Source organism: Rana temporaria, chromosome 7 (genome assembly GCF_905171775.1).
Source record: "Rana temporaria chromosome 7, aRanTem1.1, whole genome shotgun sequence".
Taxonomy (NCBI): Eukaryota; Metazoa; Chordata; class Amphibia; order Anura; family Ranidae; genus Rana; species Rana temporaria.
In genome coordinates, this window is record NC_053495.1 from 208,882,411 (window position 1) to 208,902,769 (window position 20,359).

The following is a 20,359-nucleotide window of genomic DNA, read 5'->3' on the forward strand; positions in this document are numbered from 1 at the left end:
GGCGGAGTCACACTACTTGTCAGTCTCTGTGCTCAGATCGGGGCGGAGTCACACTACCTGTCAGTCTCTGTGTTCAGATCAGGGCGGAGTCACACTACTTGTCAGTTTCTGTGTTCAGATCGGGGCGGAGTCACACTACATGTCAGTCTCTGTGTTCAGATCAGGGCGGAGTCACACTACCTGTCAGTTTCTGTGTTCAGATCAGGGCGGAGTCACACTACCTGTCAGTCTCTGTGCTCAGATCAGGGCGGAGTCACACTACTTGTCAGTCTCTATACTCAGATCGGGGTGGAGTCACACTACTTGTCAGTCTCTGTGCTCAGATCAGGGCGGAGTCACAGCACCTGTCAGTCTCTGTGTTCAGATCAGGGCGGAGTCACACTACTTGTCAGTCTCTATACTCAGATCAGGGCGGAGTCACACTACCTGTCAGTCTCTATACTCAGATGAGGGCGGAGTCACACTACTTGTCAGTCTCTGTGTTCAGATCAGGGCGGAGTCACACTACCTGTCAGTCTCTATACTCAGATCAGGGCGGAGTCACACTACTTGTCAGTCTCTATACTCAGATCAGGGCGGAGTCACACTACTTGTCAGTCTCTGTACTCAGATCGGGGCGGAGTCACACTACTTGTCAGTCTCTGTACTTAGATCAGGGCGGAGTCACACTACTTGTCAGTCTCTATACTCAGATCAGGGCGGAGTCACACTACTTGTCAGTCTCTATACTCAGATCAGGGCGGAGTCACACTACTTGTCAGTCTCTATACTCAGATCAGGGCGGAGTCATACTACCTGTCAGTCTCTATACTCAGATCAGGGCGGAGTCACACTACTTGTCAGTCTCTGTACTCAGATCGGGGCGGAGTCACACTACCTGTCAGTCTCTATACTCAGATCAGGGCGGAGTCACACTACTTGTCAGTCTCTATACTCAGATCAGGGCGGAGTCACACTACTTGTCAGTCTCTATACTCAGATCAGGGCGGAGTCACACTACTTGTCAGTCTCTATACTCAGATCAGGGCGGAGTCACACTACTTGTCAGTCTCTATACTCAGATCAGGGCGGAGTCACACTACTTGTCAGTCTCTGTGCTCAGATCGGGGCGGAGTCACACTACTTGTCAGTCTCTATACTCAGATCAGGGCGGAGTCACACTACTTGTCTGTCTCTGTACTCAGATCAGGGCGGAGTCACACTACCTGTCAGTCTCTGTGCTCAGATCAGGGCGGAGTCACACTACTTGTCAGTCTCTGTACTCAGATCGGGGCGGAGTCACACTACTTGTCAGTCTCTGTACTCAGATCAGGGCGGAGTCACACTACTTGTCAGTCTCTGTGTTCAGATCGGGGCGGAGTCACACTACTTGTCAGTCTCTGTGTTCAGATCGGGGCGGAGTCACACTACTTGTCAGTCTCTGTGTTCAGATCGGGGCGGAGTCACACTACCTGTCAGTCTCTGTGCTCAGATCAGGGCGGAGTCACACTACTTGTCAGTCTCTGTGTTCAGTTCGAGGGCGGAGTCACACTACCTGTCAGTCTCTGTGTTCAGATCGGGGCGGAGTCACACTACTTGTCAGTCTCTATACTCAGATCAGGGCGGAGTCACACTACTTGTCAGTCTCTGTGTTCAGATCGGGGCGGAGTCACACTACTTGTCAGTCTCTATACTCAGATCGGGGCGGAGTCACACTACTTGTCAGTCTCTATACTCAGATCAGGGCGGAGTCACACGACTTGTCTGTCTCTATACTCAGATCAGGGCGGAGTCACACTACTTGTCAGTCTCTGTGCTCAGATCGGGGCGGAGTCACACTACCTGTCAGTCTGTATACTCAGATCGGGGCGGAGTCACACTACCTGTCAGTCTCTGTGCTCAGATTGGGGCGGAGTCACACTACTTGTCAGTCTCTGTGCTCAGATCAGGGCGGAGTCACACTACTTGTCAGTCTCTGTGCTCAGATGAGGGCGGAGTCACACTACTTGTCAGTCTCTGTGCTCAGATCGGGGCGGAGTCACACTACTTGTCAGTCTCTGTGCTCAGATCGGGGCGGAGTCACACTACTTGTCAGTCTCTATACTCAGATCAGGGCGGAGTCACACTACTTGTCAGTCTCTGTGTTCAGATCGGGGCGGAGTCACACTACTTGTCAGTCTCTATACTCAGATCGGGGCGGAGTCACACTACTTGTCAGTCTGTATACTCAGATCAGGGCGGAGTCACACTACTTGTCAGTCTCTATACTCAGATCAGGGCGGAGTCACACTACTTGTCAGTTTCTATACTCAGATCAGGGCGGAGTCACACTACTTGTCAGTCTCTATACTCAGATCAGGGCGGAGTCACACTACCTGTCAGTCTCTGTGCTCAGATTGGGGCGGAGTCACACTACCTGTCAGTCTCTGTGTTCAGATCAGGGTGGAGTCACTCTACTTGTCAGTCTCTGTGCTCAGATCGGGGCGGAGTCACACTACTTCAGACCATACGACGCACACTGCATCAAATTGGTCGTCCCAGAAGGAAGCCTCTTCTAAAGATGATGCACAAGAAAGAGCCGCAAACAGTTTGCTGAAGACAAGCAGACTAAGGACATGGATTACTGGAACCATGTCCTGTGGTCTGATGAGACCAAGATAAAGGTATTTGGTGTCAGATGGTGTCAGGCGTGTGGGGGAGGGGCCAGGTGAGGAGGACAAAGACAAGTGTGTCTTGCCTACAGTCAGGCATGGTGGTGGGGGGAGGGTCATGGTCTGGTGCTGCATGAGTGCTGCCGGCACTGGGGGGGCTACAGATCATTGAGGGAACCATGAATGCCAACATGTACTGTGACATACTGAAGCAGAGCATGATCCCCTCCCTTCAGAGACTGGACCGCAGGGTAGTATTCCAACATGATAACCACCCCAAACACACCTCCAAGACCACCACTGCCTTGCTAAAGAAGCTGAGGGTGAAGGTGATGGGCTGGCCAAGCATGTCTCCAGACCTAAACCCTATTGATCATCTGTGGGGGGGAAGATGGAGGAGCGCAAGGTCTCCCAACATCCACCAGCGCTGTGATGTCATCATGGAGGAGGGGAAGAGGACTCCGGTGACAACCTGTGAAGCTCTGGTGACCTCCATGCCCAAGAGGGTTAAAAATAATGGCGTCCACACAAAATATTGACACTTTGGGGCCCAATTTGGACATTTTCACTCAGGGGTGTCCTCACTTTTGTTGACATTAATGGCTGTGTGTTGAGTTATTTGGAGGAGACAGAAAAATGTACACCGTTATACAATCTGTACACTCACTACACAACATTGTAGATGCAGGGGGATGTGCGGCGTATCCTATATTAAGTATGGCCGTTCCCGCGCCGAGTTTTGAAATTTCTACGTCGTTTGCGTAAGTCGTTCGCGAATACGGCTGGACGTAATTTACGTTCACGTCGAAAGCAATGACGTTTTGCGGCGGATTTTCAAGCATGCGCACTGGGATGTTTTCACGAACGCCGCAATGCGCCGTTAAAAAAAAAACGTAAAATACGCGGGGTCAAGCCAAATTTCAATAAAACACGCCCCCAACATCCCCATTTGAATTACGCGGCTTTACGCCGCAACACATACGTGGAACATACTGGTTCTTTCTGAATACAGAACTTGCGCCCAAAGTTACAGCGGCGTAACGTATCGGAGATACGTTACGCCGGCCGGACAGATGCGCTCAGGTATCTGAATCTGGCCCACGCCGCGTAACTTTTAATTTGCCCTGGCGTATCTTTGTATCCACAAAACAAGATACGCCTGAATGTGGGCTCGATCCGTCTGACGTACGTCTTAGTACGCCGTCGGATCTAAGGTGCATATTTACGCTGGCCGCTAGGTGGCGCTTCCGTCGATTTCCGCGTCGAGTATGCAAATTAGCTAGATACGCCGATCCACAAACGTACGTCCGGCCGGCGCATTTTTTTTACGTAGTTTCCGTAAGGCTTTTTTCGGCGTAACGTTACCCCTGCTCTATGAGGCGTACGCAATGTTAAGTATGGACGTCGGGACAGCGTCGAATTTTACGTCGTTTGTGTAAAACGTTCGCGAATGGGGCTTTGCGTAGAATTACGTTCACGTCGAAAGCATTGGCATGCTGCGGGTTAATTTTTGGAGCGTGCGCACTGGGATACCCCCACGGACGGCGCATGCGCCGTTAAAAAAAAAAACGTCATTTACGTCGGGTCAAGACGTATTAACATAAAACACACCCACAACTTAGTCATTTGAATTGCGCGCCCTTACGCCGACACATTTACACTACGTCGTCGTAACTTACGGCGCAAATTCTTTGTGGATACGGGAAATACGCTGTAAGTTACAGCGGCTTAGTGGATCTGAGATATGCTACGCCGGACGTAAACATGCGCCGCGCTTCGTGAATCCAGCCCAAAGTGTAATTTCTTCAGTGTTGTCACATGAAAAGATACAAGAAATGTGACCGAGGGGGTGTACTTACTTTTGTGAGATACTGTGTGTGTGTTTAGTACATAATAAATAAGCAATAGATTGTTTTTCCTGTATTCAGAAGAAGGTGATAAATACCTGGAGGTGCGCCATGCAGTCCAGGTGACCCCCCGTTATCCCGCAGTGTCGGCGTTGTGCGGCCCGTGATATCAGCGAGGTGGACGCGCACGGCGCCTACAATGCAGGGCCGGAGCTCAGCAATGAGAAGAGGAAGTATTCTTTGTATCCGTCAGTCTCCCCCCCGCACAGCGCACTCCTCATAAAGCTGCAGCTCCCGCTATTCCTCCCGGTGGCAAGCCGGCCGCTTACCAGGTCCCCCCCCCCCCCATCCTCATAGATACCCCCCCCCATCCTCATAAATACCCCCTCCCTGGCAGCACAACCCGAAGCTGTAACCGCGGGACTGCGTCAGAGAGGCTGAGAGAAGGAAATCCTGAGGATGAGTCACCGAGGCCGAGAGCGACCACACCCGACGCGGGGCGACACAATCTGCCGCGTGCACGCCGAGTTCCCCAACCGCTCTGAGGGCCCCGTTCACACCTCAGAGATCCGAAATCTATTATTCTCTATGGAGACGGCTCACATCTCCAGAGAAATAGTTCCGGAGGCTTTTCTTGTAGCCAAGAATCGGGAGGATCGGCGCGTTTATCAAGCGTTTTCCCCTCCATAGAACTGCATGGAAACGCCGGATCTGGGAGATCTGAAGAGTTTTTCTTCTCAAAGGCAACAAATACATAAAAATAAATAATATATAAAAATGTGTAAATAAATAATCAATACATAAAGGGCCAGATTCACAGCCAGGCGGCGCAGCGTAACGTAACCGATTTCGGTTACACTGCCCCAAATTTTCTGACTAAGTGCCCGATCCACAAAGCACTTACCTGGAAATTTGCGGCAGTGTATCCTAAATCGAATGGGGCGAGTCCCATTTAAATTAGGTGCGCTCCCGCGCCGGACGTACTGCGCATGCTCCCGTCGCAAATCTCCCGACGTGCTTGGCGCGAAGTTACGACGCGCCGACGTTTTGTGAATCGCGACGGGTAAAAAAAGACTTGCGCCGGGAAAAAAAAAAATTTAAAAAAAAAAATCGAAAGCAACGCGGGAAAGACGGGTATACTTTTACATGGTGTACTAAGTTTACACTTTGTAAAAGGTGCACTATCTTTGCGACGGCAAACTAACACTTGCGGCGGCGTAACGACGGGAAAAAATTTGCATACCTGACGCTGGTTTACGACGTGAAATCCCCCCAGCGGCGGCCGCGGTACTGCATCCTAAGATCCGACAGTGTAAAACTATTATAGGGATATCTATGTGTAACTGATTCTATGAATCAGCCGCATAGATAGAAACAGAGAAACAACGGCGTATCCCTTTTGTCAATCTGGCCCAGAATGCCTAAATAATCAATTCAATTCATTTTAAAAAACATAATCCTAATCCCCTAACCCTAATATTGACCTCTAACCCTGATCCTAACACCAAAATTGACCCTTGAGGCCGGGTACTCACGACCAAACATGTATGGTGAAAGCGGTCCGTCGGACCGTTTTCACCATACATGTCTGCCAGAGGGCTTCTGTACGATGGTTGTACACACCATCGTACAGAAGTCCGCGCGTAAACAATACGCGGGGCGTGTCCGCGGTGTCGCCGCGTCGATGACGCGGTGTCGCCGCGACAATGACGCGGCGACGTGGGCGGCCCGCCTTTAAAATGCTTCCACGCATGCGTCGAAGTCATTCGACGCATGCGAGGGACGGCGGGCGCCTGGACATGTACGGTAGGTCTGTACTGACGACCGTACATGTCCGAGCGGGCAGAATTCCAGCGGACTGTTTTAAAACAAGTCCAGGAATATTTGTCTGCTGGGAAAAGGCCCGGCGGGCAAATGTTTGCTGGAATTCGGCCCGCTTGCGCCCACACACGACCAAACATGTCTGCTGAAACTGGCCTGCGGGCCAGTTTCAGCAGACATGTTTGCTCGTGAGTATGGGGCCTTACCCTAAAGCCCCTAAGCGTAATATTGACCCCTAACCCTAAACCCTAGCCTTAATATTGACCCCTAACCCTAACCCTAAGATTGACCCCTAACCCTAAAGCCCCTAATTCTAACTTCTAACCCTAATATTCACCCCCTAACACTAATCCTAACTACTAACCCTAATATTAGCCCCTAACCCTAATATTGACCCCTAATCCTAACCCCTAACCTTAATATTGACCCCTAACCTTAATATTGACCCCTAATCCTAACCCCTAATCTTAATATTGGCCCCCAACCTTAATATTAGTCCCTAAACCTAACCCTAAGATTGACCCCTAACCCTAAGATTGACCCCTAAACCCAAGAACCCTAATATTAACCCCTAATCCCAAGATTGACTCCCTAACACAGATTCTAAAACCTAACCCTAATATTAACCCCTAACCCCAAGATTGACCCCCAACCCTAATTTTAACACATAAGCCTAATATTTACCCCTAACCCTAATATTGACCCCCTAACCCCAATTCTGACACCTAACCCTAATAATAACCCCTAATCCCAAGATTGACCCCCTAACCCCAATTCTAAAACCTAACCCTAATATTAAGCCCTAACCCCAATTCTGACACCTAACCCTAATATTAACCCCTAACCCCAAGATTGACCCCCTAACCCTAATTCTAACACATAAGTCTAATATTAACCCCTAACCCTAATAATAACCCCTAACCCAAATCCGAACCCCTAACTCTAATATGAACTCCTAACCCTAATTGTAACCCTAACATTGGGCCAGATTCACAGCCGAGATACGCCGTCGTATCTCTCAGAGTATCTATGCGAATGATTCATAGAATCAGTTACACATAGATAGCCAGAAGATCCGACAGGTGTAATGGACTTACACTGTCGGATCTTAGGATGCAGTACCTCGGCCGCCGCTGGGGGGAGTAAACCAGCGTCGGGTATGCAAATTAGAAGTTACGGCGATCCACGAAGATTTTTCCCGTCGTTACGTCGTCGCAAGTGTTAGATTTCCGTTGCAAAGAAAGGGCACCATTAATATGGTGGAAAAGTACTCCACCATGTTAAAGTATGCCCGTCTTTCCCGCGTCGCTTTTGAATTTTTTTTAAAAAAAAATCTTTTTCCCGGGTAAGCCATTTGATCACGTCGCGATTCACAAAACGTCGGCGCGTCGTAATTTCGCACAAAGCACGTCGGGAAATTTGCGACGGGAGCATGCGCAATACGTCCAGCGCGGGAGCGCGCCTAATTTAAATGGTACCCGCCCCATTTGAATTGGGCCGCCTTGCGCCGGACGTGTTTACGATACACCGCCGCAAATTTCCAGGTAAGTGCTTTGTGGATCGGGCACTAAATCGGAAAACTTGCGGCGGTGTAACGTAAACGGGTTACGTTACGCTGCGCCCAAGCTACGTGAATCTGGCCCATTGACCCTAACAATAACCCCTAACTCTGATATTAACTCCTAACCCTAATATTGACCCCTAATCCTAACCCCTAACACTAATATGAACTCCTAACCCTAATATTGACCCCTAACCCTAATATTAACCCCTAACGCTAAGATTGACCCCTAACCCTAACCCTAATATTGACCCCTAATCCTAACCCCCAACTCTAAGATTGACCCCTAAATGTAAGGGGATCTCTGATGGGGACACCTGATGTAAGGGGGAACTCTGATGGGGACACCTGATGTAAGGGGGAACTCTGATGGGGATACCTGATGTAAGGGGGAACTCTGATGGAGACATCTGATGTAAGGAGGAACTCTGATGGGGACACCTGATGTAAGGGGGGACTCTGATGGGGACACCTGATGTAAGGGGGAACTCTGATGGGGACACCTGATGTAAGGGGGAACTCTGATGGGGACACCTGATGTAAGGGGGAACTCTGATGGGGACACCTGATGTAAGGGGGAACTCTGATGGGGACACCTGATGTAAGGGGGAACTCTGAAGGGGACACCTGATGTAAGGGAGAACTCTGAAGGGGACACCTGATGTAAGGGGGAACTCTGATGGAGACATCTGATGTAAGGAGGAACTCTGATGGGGACACCTGATGTAAGGGGGGACTCTGATGGGGACACCTGATGTAAGGGGGAACTCTGATGGGGACATCTGATGTAAGGGGGAACTCTGATGGGGACATCTGATGTAAGGGGGAACTCTGATGGGGACACCTGATGTAAGGGGGAACTCTGATGGGGACACCTGATGTAAGGGGGAACTCTGATGGAGACACCTGATGTAAGGGGAACTCTAATGGGGACACCTGATGTAAGGGGGACTCTGAAGGGGACACCTGATGTAAGGGGGAACTCTGATGGGGACACCTGATGTAAGGGGGAACTCTGAAGGAGACACCTGATGTAAGGGGGAACTCTGATGGGGACACCTGATGTAAGGGAAACTCTGATGGGGACACCTGATGTAAGGGGGAACTCTGATGGGGACACCTGATGTAAGGGGGAACTCTGATGGGGACACCTGATGTAAGGGGGAACTCTGATGGAGACATCTGATGTAAGGGGGAACTCTGATGGGGACATCTGATGTAAGGGGGAACTCTGATGGAGACATCTGATGTAAGGGGGAACTCTGATGGGGACATCTGATGTAAAGGGGAACTCTGATGGGGACACCTGATGTAAGGGGGAACTCTGATGGGGACACCTGATGTAAGGGGGAACTCTGATGGGGACATCTGATGTAAGGGGGAACTCTGATGGAGACATCTGATGTAAGGGGGAACTCTGATGGGGACACCTGATGTAAGGGAAACTCTGATGGGGACACCTGATGTAAGGGGGAACTCTGATGGGGACACCTGATGTAAGGGAAACTCTGATGGGGACACCTGATGTAAGGGGGAACTCTGATGGGGACACCTGATGTAAGGGGGAACTCTGATGGGGACACCTGATGTAAGGGAAACTCTGATGGGGACACCTGATGTAAGGGGGAACTCTGATGGGGACACCTGATGTAAGGGGGAACTCTGATAAGGGCACCTGATGTAAGGGGGGACTCTGATGGGGACACCTGATGTAAGGGGAACTCTGAAGGGGACACCTGATGTAAGGGGGAACTCTGATGGGGACACCTGATGTAAGGGGGAACTCTGAAGGAGACACCTGATGTAAGGGAAACTCTGATGGGGACACCTGATGTAAGGGGAACTCTGATGGGAACACCTGATGTAAGGGAAACTCTGATGGGGACACCTGATGTAAGGGAAACTCTGATGGGGACACCTGATGTAAGGGAAACTCTGATGGGGACACCTGATGTAAGGGGAACTCTGATGGGAACACCTGATGTAAGGGAAACTCTGATGGGGACACCTGATGTAAGGGAAACTCTGATGGGGACACCTGATGTAAGGGGGGACTCTGATGGGGACACCTGATGTAAGGGGAACTCTGAAGGGGACACCTGATGTAAGGGGGAACTCTGATGGGGACACCTGATGTAAGGGGGAACTCTGAAGGAGACACCTGATGTAAGGGAAACTCTGATGGGGACACCTGATGTAAGGGAAACTCTGATGGGGACACCTGATGTAAGGGAAACTCTGATGGGGACACCTGATGTAAGGGGGGACTCTGATGGGGACACCTGATGTAAGGGGGAACTCTGAAGGAGACACCTGATGTAAGCTTCTCCACCTCTCGCCGTTTGCTCAAACACATTACAGGAGGAAACTCGGATCCTTCCCGCTCTCTCGCCCGGCTAATCTCTGCGCTCCTCAAACACCCCTCCCCCCTGACAAAGCCGGGGGCGGAGTCAGGATGAGATTACGCCGCCGATAGAAGCTTCCCGCTCAGATTCTGCATGCACGCCGATCCTACAATTGCTGATCCTGCAGATCTGAGTGCATGGGATGCAACTGAGAAACGTTCCAGAAATATTCAGACTTTCCGATGGGATCCAATCAGGAAAAACTCACAGAAGCGGATCTCCGGAATGATAAATCCGTCCAATCTCGGTGATCTTTCTTCCAGATCTGTGCCGTAATCCAGTGTGAGACTTCCTGTAATAAAGACCGCCCACGGCTGCCCTCTCTCCTTGTGCAGGGGGACTGGTCTTGTCTCCGCCCCCTGCTGTAGTTTCATGCAGTGGGTGGAGCCTGTTGGGCCCCTCCCACAGCTCTGCTCTCTGCACAGTGATGATGTCCCGGCTGCTTTTACAAGGTAATATCTTGCCGGCGGGTATGCACTGCAGCACAATATAATGCTCCACAATGCACAAACATTTGTTGCAGTCAGGACTCTGCTTCTTCTGACCTCCTGTGTGTGACTCTGTCCGGCCTCCTGACTACTCTGCTGCCTTGTCCTCCTGACTCCTGTGCATGACCTTGGCTCTGGTTCCTGACCTCGGATCCTGCTGCCCCCCCATGCATGACCACAGCTTTGGTTCCTGACCTCAGATCCTTCTACCCCCCGTGCATGACCTCAGGTCTGGTTCCTGACCTTGGATCCTTCTACCCCCCGTGCATGACCTTGGCTCTGGTTCCTGACCTTGGATCCTTCTACCCCCCGTTCATGACCTCGGCTCTGGTTCCTGACCTTGGATCCTTCTACCCCCCGTGCATGACCTTGGCTCTGGTTCCTGACCTTGGATCCTTCTACCCCCCGTGCATGACCTTGGCTCTTGTTCCTGACCTCGGATCCTGCTGCCCCCCGTTCATGACCTCGGCTCTGGTTCCTGACCTTGGATCCTTCTACCCCCCGTGCATGACCTTGGCTCTTGTTCCTGACCTCGGATCCTGCTGCCCCCCCCCGTGCATGACCTTGGCTCTGGTTCCCGACCTTGGATCCTGCTGCCCCCCCCCCCGTGCATGACCTCGGCTCTGGTTCCTGACCTCGGATCCTGCTGCCCCCCCCCGTGCATGACCTCGACTCTGGTTCCTGATCTCAGATCCTGCTGCCCCCCGTGCATGACCTCGACTCTGGTTCCTGACCTCGGATCCTGCTGCCCCGTTTGTGCATGACCTTGGCTCTGGTTCCTGACCTCAGATCCTGCTGCCCCCCCTGTGCATGACCTCGGCTCTGGTTCCTGACCTCAGATCCTGCTGCCCCCCTGTGCATGACCTTGGCTCTGGTTCCTGACCTTGGATCCTGCAGCCCCCCCTGTGCATGACCTCGGCTCTGGTTCCTGACCTCAGATCCTGCTGCCCCCCCTGTGCATGACCTCAGCTCTGGTTCCTGACCCTGGATCCTGCTGCCCCCCCTGTGCATGACCTCAGCTCTGGTTCGTGACCTCGGATCCTGCTGCCCCCCACATGCATGACCTTGGCTCTGGTTCCTGACCTCGGGTTTCCTGCTGCCCCCCATGCATGACCTCGGCTCTGGTTCCTGACCTCAAAAGCTGCTGCCCCCCCCTGTGCATGACCTCAGCTCTGGTTCCTGACCTTGGATCCTGCTGCCCCCCCTGTGCATGACCTCGGCTCTGGTTCCTGACCTTGGATCCTGCTGCCCCCCCTGTGCATGACCTCGGCTCTGGTTCCTGACCTTGGATCCTGCTGCCCCCCCCATGCATGACCTTGGCTCTTGTTCCTGACATCGGATCCTGCTGCCCACCATGCATGACCTCGGCTCTTGTTCCTGAACGTGGATCCTTCTACCCCCCGTGCATGACCTTGGCTCTGGTTCCTGACCTCGGATCCTGCTGCCCCCCGGTGCATGACCTCGACTCTGGTTCCTGACCTCGGATCGTTTGTGCATGACCTTGGCGCTGGTTCCCAACCTTGGATCCTGCTGCCCCTTCCCCTGTGCATGACCTTGGCTCTGGTTCCTGACCTCAGATCCTGCTGCCCCCCTGTACATGACCTCGGCTCTGGTTCCTGACCTTGGATCCTGCTGCCCCCCCTGTGCATGACCTTGACTCTGGTTCCGACCTTGGATCCTGCTGCCCACCATGCATGACCTCGGCTCTTGTTCCTGAACGTGGATCCTTCTACCCCCCCATGCATGACCTTGGCTCTGGTTCCTGACCTCGGATCCTGCTGCCCCCCGGTGCATGACCTCGACTCTGGTTCCTGACCTCGGATCGTTTGTGCATGACCTTGGCGCTGGTTCCCGACCTTGGATCCTGCTGCCCCTTCCCCTGTGCATGACCTTGGCTCTGGTTCCTGACCTCAGATCCTGCTGCCCCCCATGCATGACCTCGGCTCTGGTTCCTGACCTTGGATCCTGCTGCCCACCCTGTACATGACCTTGGCTCTGGTTCCTGACCTCAGATCCTGCTGCCCCACCTGTGCATGACCTCAGCTCTGGTTCCTGACCCTGGATCCTGCTGCCCCCCCATGCATGAACTCGGCTCTGGTTCCTGACCTCATATCCTGCTGCCGGGGGGGGGGGGGGGGGTGCTTGGAACTTAGTCTCTGTGACGGACTCCAGATACCCCAACCGGGTATCTCCACCAAGAAGCTGCTGCCCAAGCTCTGAAACATGAGGCAAGTGACTATAACTGTGGCTACCCTAAAGAACTCGACAATAGGGCTGCACCAATACCATTTTTTTTCAGCTCTCCCATCGGCTGCAGGGGGTGCGCAGGCGGACATTCTGAATTGGACCCAGTAAGTGACTGGTACAGATCACCCCTGTGTCCATTCATAACCACATGCCGACCAGCGCACGACGATATACGTTGACACAATGGCTCGGCTGGGCATATGGGCGTACCGGTATGTCCCCTTTAAGATGGCGTATTGTGGGCACATGCCCGCCACAAGCTCTGTGAGTGTGACCGCGGGTCCCGCAGACTCGATGTATGCCGGGAGTCCCGCAATCGTTTAACGGAGAGGAAGAACGGGGAGATGCTGATGTAAACAAGGCATTTCCCAAGTGACAGGACATCGGCAGTGGTGATCAGTGTCATGTCACATGTAGCCCCGCCCCCCCCACAGTTAGAACACATCCCTAGGACACACTTAACCCCTTTAGCGCCCCCTTGTGGTTAACCCCTTCCCTGCCAGTGTCATTTACACAGTAATCAGTGTATTTTTTACAACACTGATCGCTGTATAAATGTCAATGGTCCCAAAATGGCGTCAAAAGTGTCCGATGTGTCCGCCATAATGTCGCAGTCACGATAAAAATCGCTGAACGCCGCCATTACTAGTAAAAAAAACATTGTTAATAAAAATGCCATAAAAATATCCCCTATTTTGTAAACGCTATAACTTTTGCGCAAACCAAACGATATACGCTTATTGCGAAAAAAATTTTACCAAAAATATGTAGAAGAATACGTATCGCCCTAAACTTTTTTGGGGGATATTTATTATAGCAAAAAGTAAAAAATATTGCTTTTTTTTTCAAAATTGTCGCTCTATTTTTGTTTATAGCGCAAAAAATTAAAAAAGCAGAGGTGATCAAATACCACCAAAATACTTGTGGGGAAAAAAAGGACGCCAATTTTGTTCGGGAGCCACGTCGCACGACCGCGCAATTGTTAGTAAAAGCGACGCAAAAATGGCCCGGTCATTGGGCAGTCAAATCCTTCGGGGCTGAAGTGGTTAAGGACTTCAGTTATCTTGGCAGAGGAACCACATTTAGTTCCTCAGCCCCACCTTAACCTGAACAGGGCCGGCCTTTGGGGTGTGCGAGCTGTGCGGCCATCCAAAAACGTACTAGGGGGGTGGGGGTGTACCACACACTGGGGGGGTGTCAGACCGGCAAGAGGGGGGGCTACTCTGAACAGGGGGGTCTGCATTGAAGGGGTGGATACACTGAAGGGGGGTCTGCACTGAAGGGGGGTCTGTGTAACATGCAGGGGGTCCAGAGCTGCAGGGTTCTGTGTAATGTAAAGGGGTCCAGAGGTGCAGGGTGCAGTGTAATGTAAAGGGGTCCAGAGGTGCAGGGTGCTGTGTAATGTAAAGGGGTCCAGTGATGCAGGGTGCTGTGTAATGTAAAGGGGTCCAGAGCTGTGAGGTGCTGTGTAATGTAAAGGGGTCCAGAGGTGCAGGGTGCTGTGTAATGTAAAGGGGTCCAGTGATGCAGGGTGTTGTGTAATGTAAAGGGGTCCAGAGGTGCAGGGTGCTGTGCAATGTAAAGGGGTCCAGTGATGCAGGGTGCTGTGTAATGTAAAGGGGTCCAGAGCTGTGAGGTGCTGTGTAATGTAAAGGGGTCCAGAGGTGCAGGGTGCTGTGTAATGTAAAGGGGTCCAGTGATGCAGGGTGTTGTGTAATGTAAAGGGGTCCAGAGGTGCAGGGTGCTGTGCAATGTAAAGGGGTCCAGTGATGCAGGGTGCTGTGTAATGTAAAGGGGTCCAGTGATGCAGGGTGCTGTGTAATGTAAAGGGATCCAGAGGTGCAGGGTGCTGTGTAATGTAAAGGGGGCCATAGGTGCAGGGTGCTGTGTAATGTAAAAGGGCCCAGAGGTGCAGGGTGCTGTGTAATGTAAAGGGGTCCAGAGGTGCAGGGTGCTGTGTAATGTAAAGGGGTCCAGTGATGCAGGGTGCTGTGTAATGTAAAGGGGCCCAGAGGTGCAGGGTGTTGTGTAATGTAAAGGGGTCCAGTGATGCAGGGGGCTGTGTAATGTAAAGGGGTCCAGTGATGCAGGGTGCTGTGTAATGTAAAGGGGTCCAGTGATGCAGGGTGCTGTGTAATGTAAAGGGGCCCAGAGGTGCAGGGTGCTGTGTAATGTAAAGGGGTCCAGAGGTGCAAGGTGCTGTGTAATGTAAAGGAGTCCAGTGATGCAGGGGGCTATGTGATGTAAAGGGGTCCAGAGGTGCAAGGTGCTGTGTAATGTAAAGGGGTCCAGTGATGCAGGGTGCTGTGTAATGTAAAGGGGTCCAGTGATGCAGGGTGCTGTGTAATGTAAAGGGGTCCAGTGATGCAGGGTGCTGTGTAATGTAAAGGGGTCCAGTGATGCAGGGTGCTGTGTAATGTAAAGGGGTCCAGTGATGCAGAGTGCTGTGTAATGTAAAGGGGTCCAGTGATGCAGGGTGCTGTGTAATGTAAAGGGGTCCAGAGGTGCAGGGTGCTCTGTAATGTAAAGGGGTCCAGTGATGCAGGGTGCTGTGTAATGTAAAGGGGTCCAGTGATGCAGGGTGCTGTGTAATGTAAAGGGGTCCAGTGATGCAGGGTGCTGTGTAATGTAAAGGGGTCCAGAGGTGCAGGGTGCTGTGTAATGTAAAGGGGTCCAGTGGTGCAGGGTGCTGTGTAATGTAAAGGGGTCCAGTGATGCAGGGTGCTGTGTAATGTAAAGGAGTCCAGTGATGCAGGGTGCTGTGCAATGTAAAGGGGTCCAGAGCTGCAGGGTGCTGTGTAATGTAAAGGGGTCCAGAGGTGCAGGGTGCTGTGTAATGTAAAGGGGTCCAGTGATGCAGGGTGCTGTGTAATGTAAAGGGGTCCAGAGGTACAGGGTGCTGTGTAATGTAAAGGGGTCCAGAGGTGCAGGGTGCTGTGTAATGTAAAGGGGTCCAGTGATGCAGGGTGCTGTGTAATGTAAAGGGGCCCAGAGGTGCAGGGTGTTGTGTAATGTAAAGGGGTCCAGTGATGCAGGGGGCTGTGTAATGTAAAGGGGTCCAGTGATGCAGGGTGCTGTGTAATGTAAAGGGGTCCAGTGATGCAGGGTGCTGTGTAATGTAAAGGGGCCCAGAGGTGCAGGGTGCTGTGTAATGTAAAGGGGTCCAGAGGTGCAAGGTGCTGTGTAATGTAAAGGAGTCCAGTGATGCAGGGGGCTATGTGATGTAAAGGGGTCCAGAGGTGCAAGGTGCTGTGTAATGTAAAGGGGTCCTGTGATGCAGGGTGCTGTGTAATGTAAAGGGGTCCAGTGATGCAGGGTGCTGTGTAATGTAAAGGGGTCCAGTGATGCAGGGTGCTGTGTAATGTAAAGGGGTCCAGTGATGCAGAGTGCTGTGTAATGTAAAGGGGTCCAGTGATGCAGGGTGCTGTGTAATGTAAAGGGGTCCAGAGGTGCAGGGTGCTCTGTAATGTAAAGGGGTCCAGTGATGCAGGGTACTGTGTAATGTAAAGGGGTCCAGAGATGCAGGGTGCTGTGTAATGTAAAGGGGTCCAGAGGTGCTGGGTGCTGTGTAATGTAAAGGGGTCCAGTGATGCAGGGTGCTGTGTAATGTAAAGGGGTCCAGTGATGCAGGGTGCTGTGTAATGTAAAGGGGTGCAGAGATGCTGTGTAATGTAAAGGGGTCCAGAGATGCAGGGTGCTGTGTAATGTAAAGGGGTCCAGAGGTGCAGGGTGCTGTGTAATGTAAAGGGGTCCAGAGGTGCAGGGTGCTGTGTAATGTAAAGGGGTCCAGTGATGCAGGGTGCTGTGTAATGTAAAGGGGTCCAGTGATGCAGGGTGCTGTGTAATGTAAAGGGGTCCAGTGATGCAGGGTGCTGTGTAATGTAAAGGGGTCCAGTGATGCAGGGTGCAGTGTAATGTAAAGGGGTCCAGTGATGCAGGGTGCTGTGTAATGTAAAGGGGTCCAGTGATGCAGGGGGCTGTGTAATGTAAAGGGGTCCAGAGGTGCAGGGTGCTGTGTAATGTAAAGGGGTCCAGTGATGCAGGGTGTTGTGTAATGTAAAGGGGTCCAGTGATGCAGGGTGCTGTGTAATGTAAAGGGATCCAGAGGTGCAGGGTGCTGTGTAATGTAAAGGGGGCCAGAGGTGCAGGGTGCTGTGTAATGTAAAAGGGCCCAGAGGTGCAGGGTGCTGTGTAATGTAAAGGGGTCCAGTGATGCAGGGTGCTGTGTAATGTAAAGGGGTCCAGTGATGCAGGGTGCTGTGTAATGTAAAGGGGTCCAGTGATGCAGGGTGCTGTGTAATGTAAAGGGGTCCAGTGATGCAGGGTGCTGTGTAATGTAAAGGGGTCCAGTGATGCAGGGTGCTGTGTAATGTAAAGGGGTCCAGTGATGCAGGGTGCTGTGTAATGTAAAGGGGTCCAGTGATGCAGGGTGCTGTGTAATGTAAAGGGGTCCAGTGATGCAGGGTGCTGTGTAATGTAAAGTTAAATTAAAACAAATGATTTGTTACAAATATTTGTTTCCTCTTTGTGTATGTTTAGGTGACCAGGGGGCGGGGGGTGAAGATGGGGGGGTGCCACAGGATTAGCTTGCACAGGGCGCCTGAACACCTAAGGCCGGCCCTGAACCTGAAGATGGGTCCCCCGATCCAGACTGGCCTGTGACCTCCCCCCTCCCCCCTCCGTCCTACAATGCGACTCTGTAAAATTGGAGGATGGAAAAGGTAAGAGAGACCCTTCCAAGCGATTTTTGGATCCAAGGCTTCGCTCCCATCCGGCCCCACCTCGGTATGATGCCAGCACGTCTCTGCCAGAAGCCTTTCCTGCCAGATGAGAAACATCTGTCCGTAGAACGGCGGCGCACATCTGGCCGCCAGCCCCCCCCCCCCCCTGCCTGCCTGGAAGCGCTAGGTGTTAACACTGCTCTTTGCCTTTTATCAAGTCGAATGACCCCGCCGCCCCTGGATGGCTCTCCCTGTAACACGGGTGGGCCTCACCTCGGGCCAGAGACTGGCGATCCGCTTTCCGGAAATTCGCTGCTGATCGCCTGGAAAAATTAAACCCACTTGGGGAAAATCTGCCACGTGATCCTCCTTGGGCGAGATCTTCTTTCAGTTCCTGTCGCTGTGACACCAGGGCAAGAAACGGGAGTCGCAGGAAATTCGCTAAATGAAGGGACCTATTTACAGCGGGACCTCGGTTTACGAGTAACGCGGGTAACGAGCATTTTGAAAGACGAGCAACATATTTTTTTTTAAATTCTGCATCGGTTCGCGAGTGTTGGCTCGCAAAATGAGTAGAAGTCAAGCTAATAGGGTGTGCAGTACTGCATTTGGCCTAAGGGGCGGGGGCGCCAGAACTGAGCGGAGCTGTTCGGAAATACTCGGAAGCACTCAGTTCCCGGGTGTTTCCGAAGCCTTTCCGAGGTCAGCCGAGCTGTCCCCGATCATTTCTGAGCCTCTCCAGCGGGGCGGGGGGAGGGGGGGCTGCCGCGAATTTAGAAGCGGGGGGAAATCATATATATATATAAAAAAAAGGGGGGGTAGCCATCCGGGGCCCTCAGGACTTCTGGGCCCTTTAATAAAAACAAAAAAATATATATAAAAAAATAAAAATGTTGTAAAAAAAAAGGGGGGGGGGGGGTTGCCATCTGGGACCCTGGGGACCTCTGGGCCCTTTAATATAAAGAAAAAAGAAAAAAAAATATATATATGAAAATAAAAAAAATGTTATATAAAAAAAAATGGGGGGTTGCCATGCGGGGCCCTGGGGACCTCTGGTTCCTTTAATAAAAACAAAAACCAAAAATATATATTAAAAAAAAATAATGTTTTTTTAAAAAATAAATAAATAAAAAAAAGAGGGGTTGCCATCCGGGGCCCTGGGGACCTCTGGGTCCTTTAATAAAAACAAAAAAATATATAAATACATTTTTTTTTAATAAAAAAAAAAAAGGGGGGTTGCCATCCGGGGCCCTGGGGACCTCTGGTTCCTTTAATAAAAACAAAACAAAAAAATATATTTATATATATAAAAAAAAATAATAATAATAAAAAAATAAATTTAAAAAAGGGGGGTTGCCACCCGGGGCCCTGGGGACCTCTGGTTCCTTTAATAAAAACAAAAACCAAAAATATATATATAAAAAAAATGTTTTTAAAAATAAATAAATAAAAAAAAGGGGGGTTGCTATCTGGGGCCCTGGGGACCTCTGGGTCCTTTAATAAAAACAAAAAAATATATGAATACATTTTTTTTTATTAAAAAAATAAATAAAAAAAAGGGGGGGTTGCCATCCGGGGCCCTGGGGACCTCTGGTTCCTTTAATAAAAACAAAAAAAATATATATATATATAAAAAAAATGTTTTTATAATAAAATAATAAATTAAAAAAAGTGGGGTTGCCACCCGGGGCCCTGGGGACCTCTGGTTCCTTTAATAAAAACAAAAAATATATATATAAAAAAAAAAATAAAAAAAAGGGGGGTTGCCATCCGGGGCCCTGGGGACCTCTGGTTCCTTTAATAAAAACAAAAAATATATATATAAAAAAATAAATAAAAAAAAGGGGGGTTGCCATCCGGGGCCCTGGGGACCGCCGGGGCCCTTACAAAAAAAATAAAAAACAAAAAAAGGGGGTTGCCACCCTGGCCCCTTACAGGTGTACTGCCTGTACCCCCCTGACAGTGAGGAGGGAATTTTATACGTTTGTCCCACTGACAAAGAAACGATCGGTCTGTAATTTTATTGGTCGGTTTATTATAACAGTGAGAGAATAACAACAAAAATATCCAGAAAAACGCATTTAAAAAAAAGTTATAAATTGATTCATTTTAATGAGTGAAATAAGTATGTGATCCCCGATCAATCAGCAAGATGTCCGGCTCTCAGGTATCTTCTATACAGGTAAGGAGCTGAGATTAGGAGCACTCTCTCTCTCTCTCTTATAGGGAGTGCTCCTAATCTCAGCTTGTTACCTGTATAAGAGACACCTGTCCACAGAAGAAACCAACCAATCAGATTCCAATCTCTCCACCATGGCCAAGACCAAAGAGCCGTCCCAGGATGTCGGGGACAAGATGGTATTATTGAGGCTCCTCCCCCGGTGAGCAGAAATCGCAGAATGGGTCGGTGGAGCAGTTTTATAATAAAGTTCTTGTCTTTCTCGGGATCACATGTCCTGATGGTCTGAGGATGAGGTCACCCCGCCGGGATTAGTTCCTCATGTGTATTTCATCAGCGCGGACAGCTCAGGATCAGGTTCCAGTGACTTGCATATTAGCAGGCAGGGGATTGGCTGATCCGGACGCCAGCCACATCCTCCTCCAACCACAAGTTCCTTTGTTTATTTGCATCCTTAAAA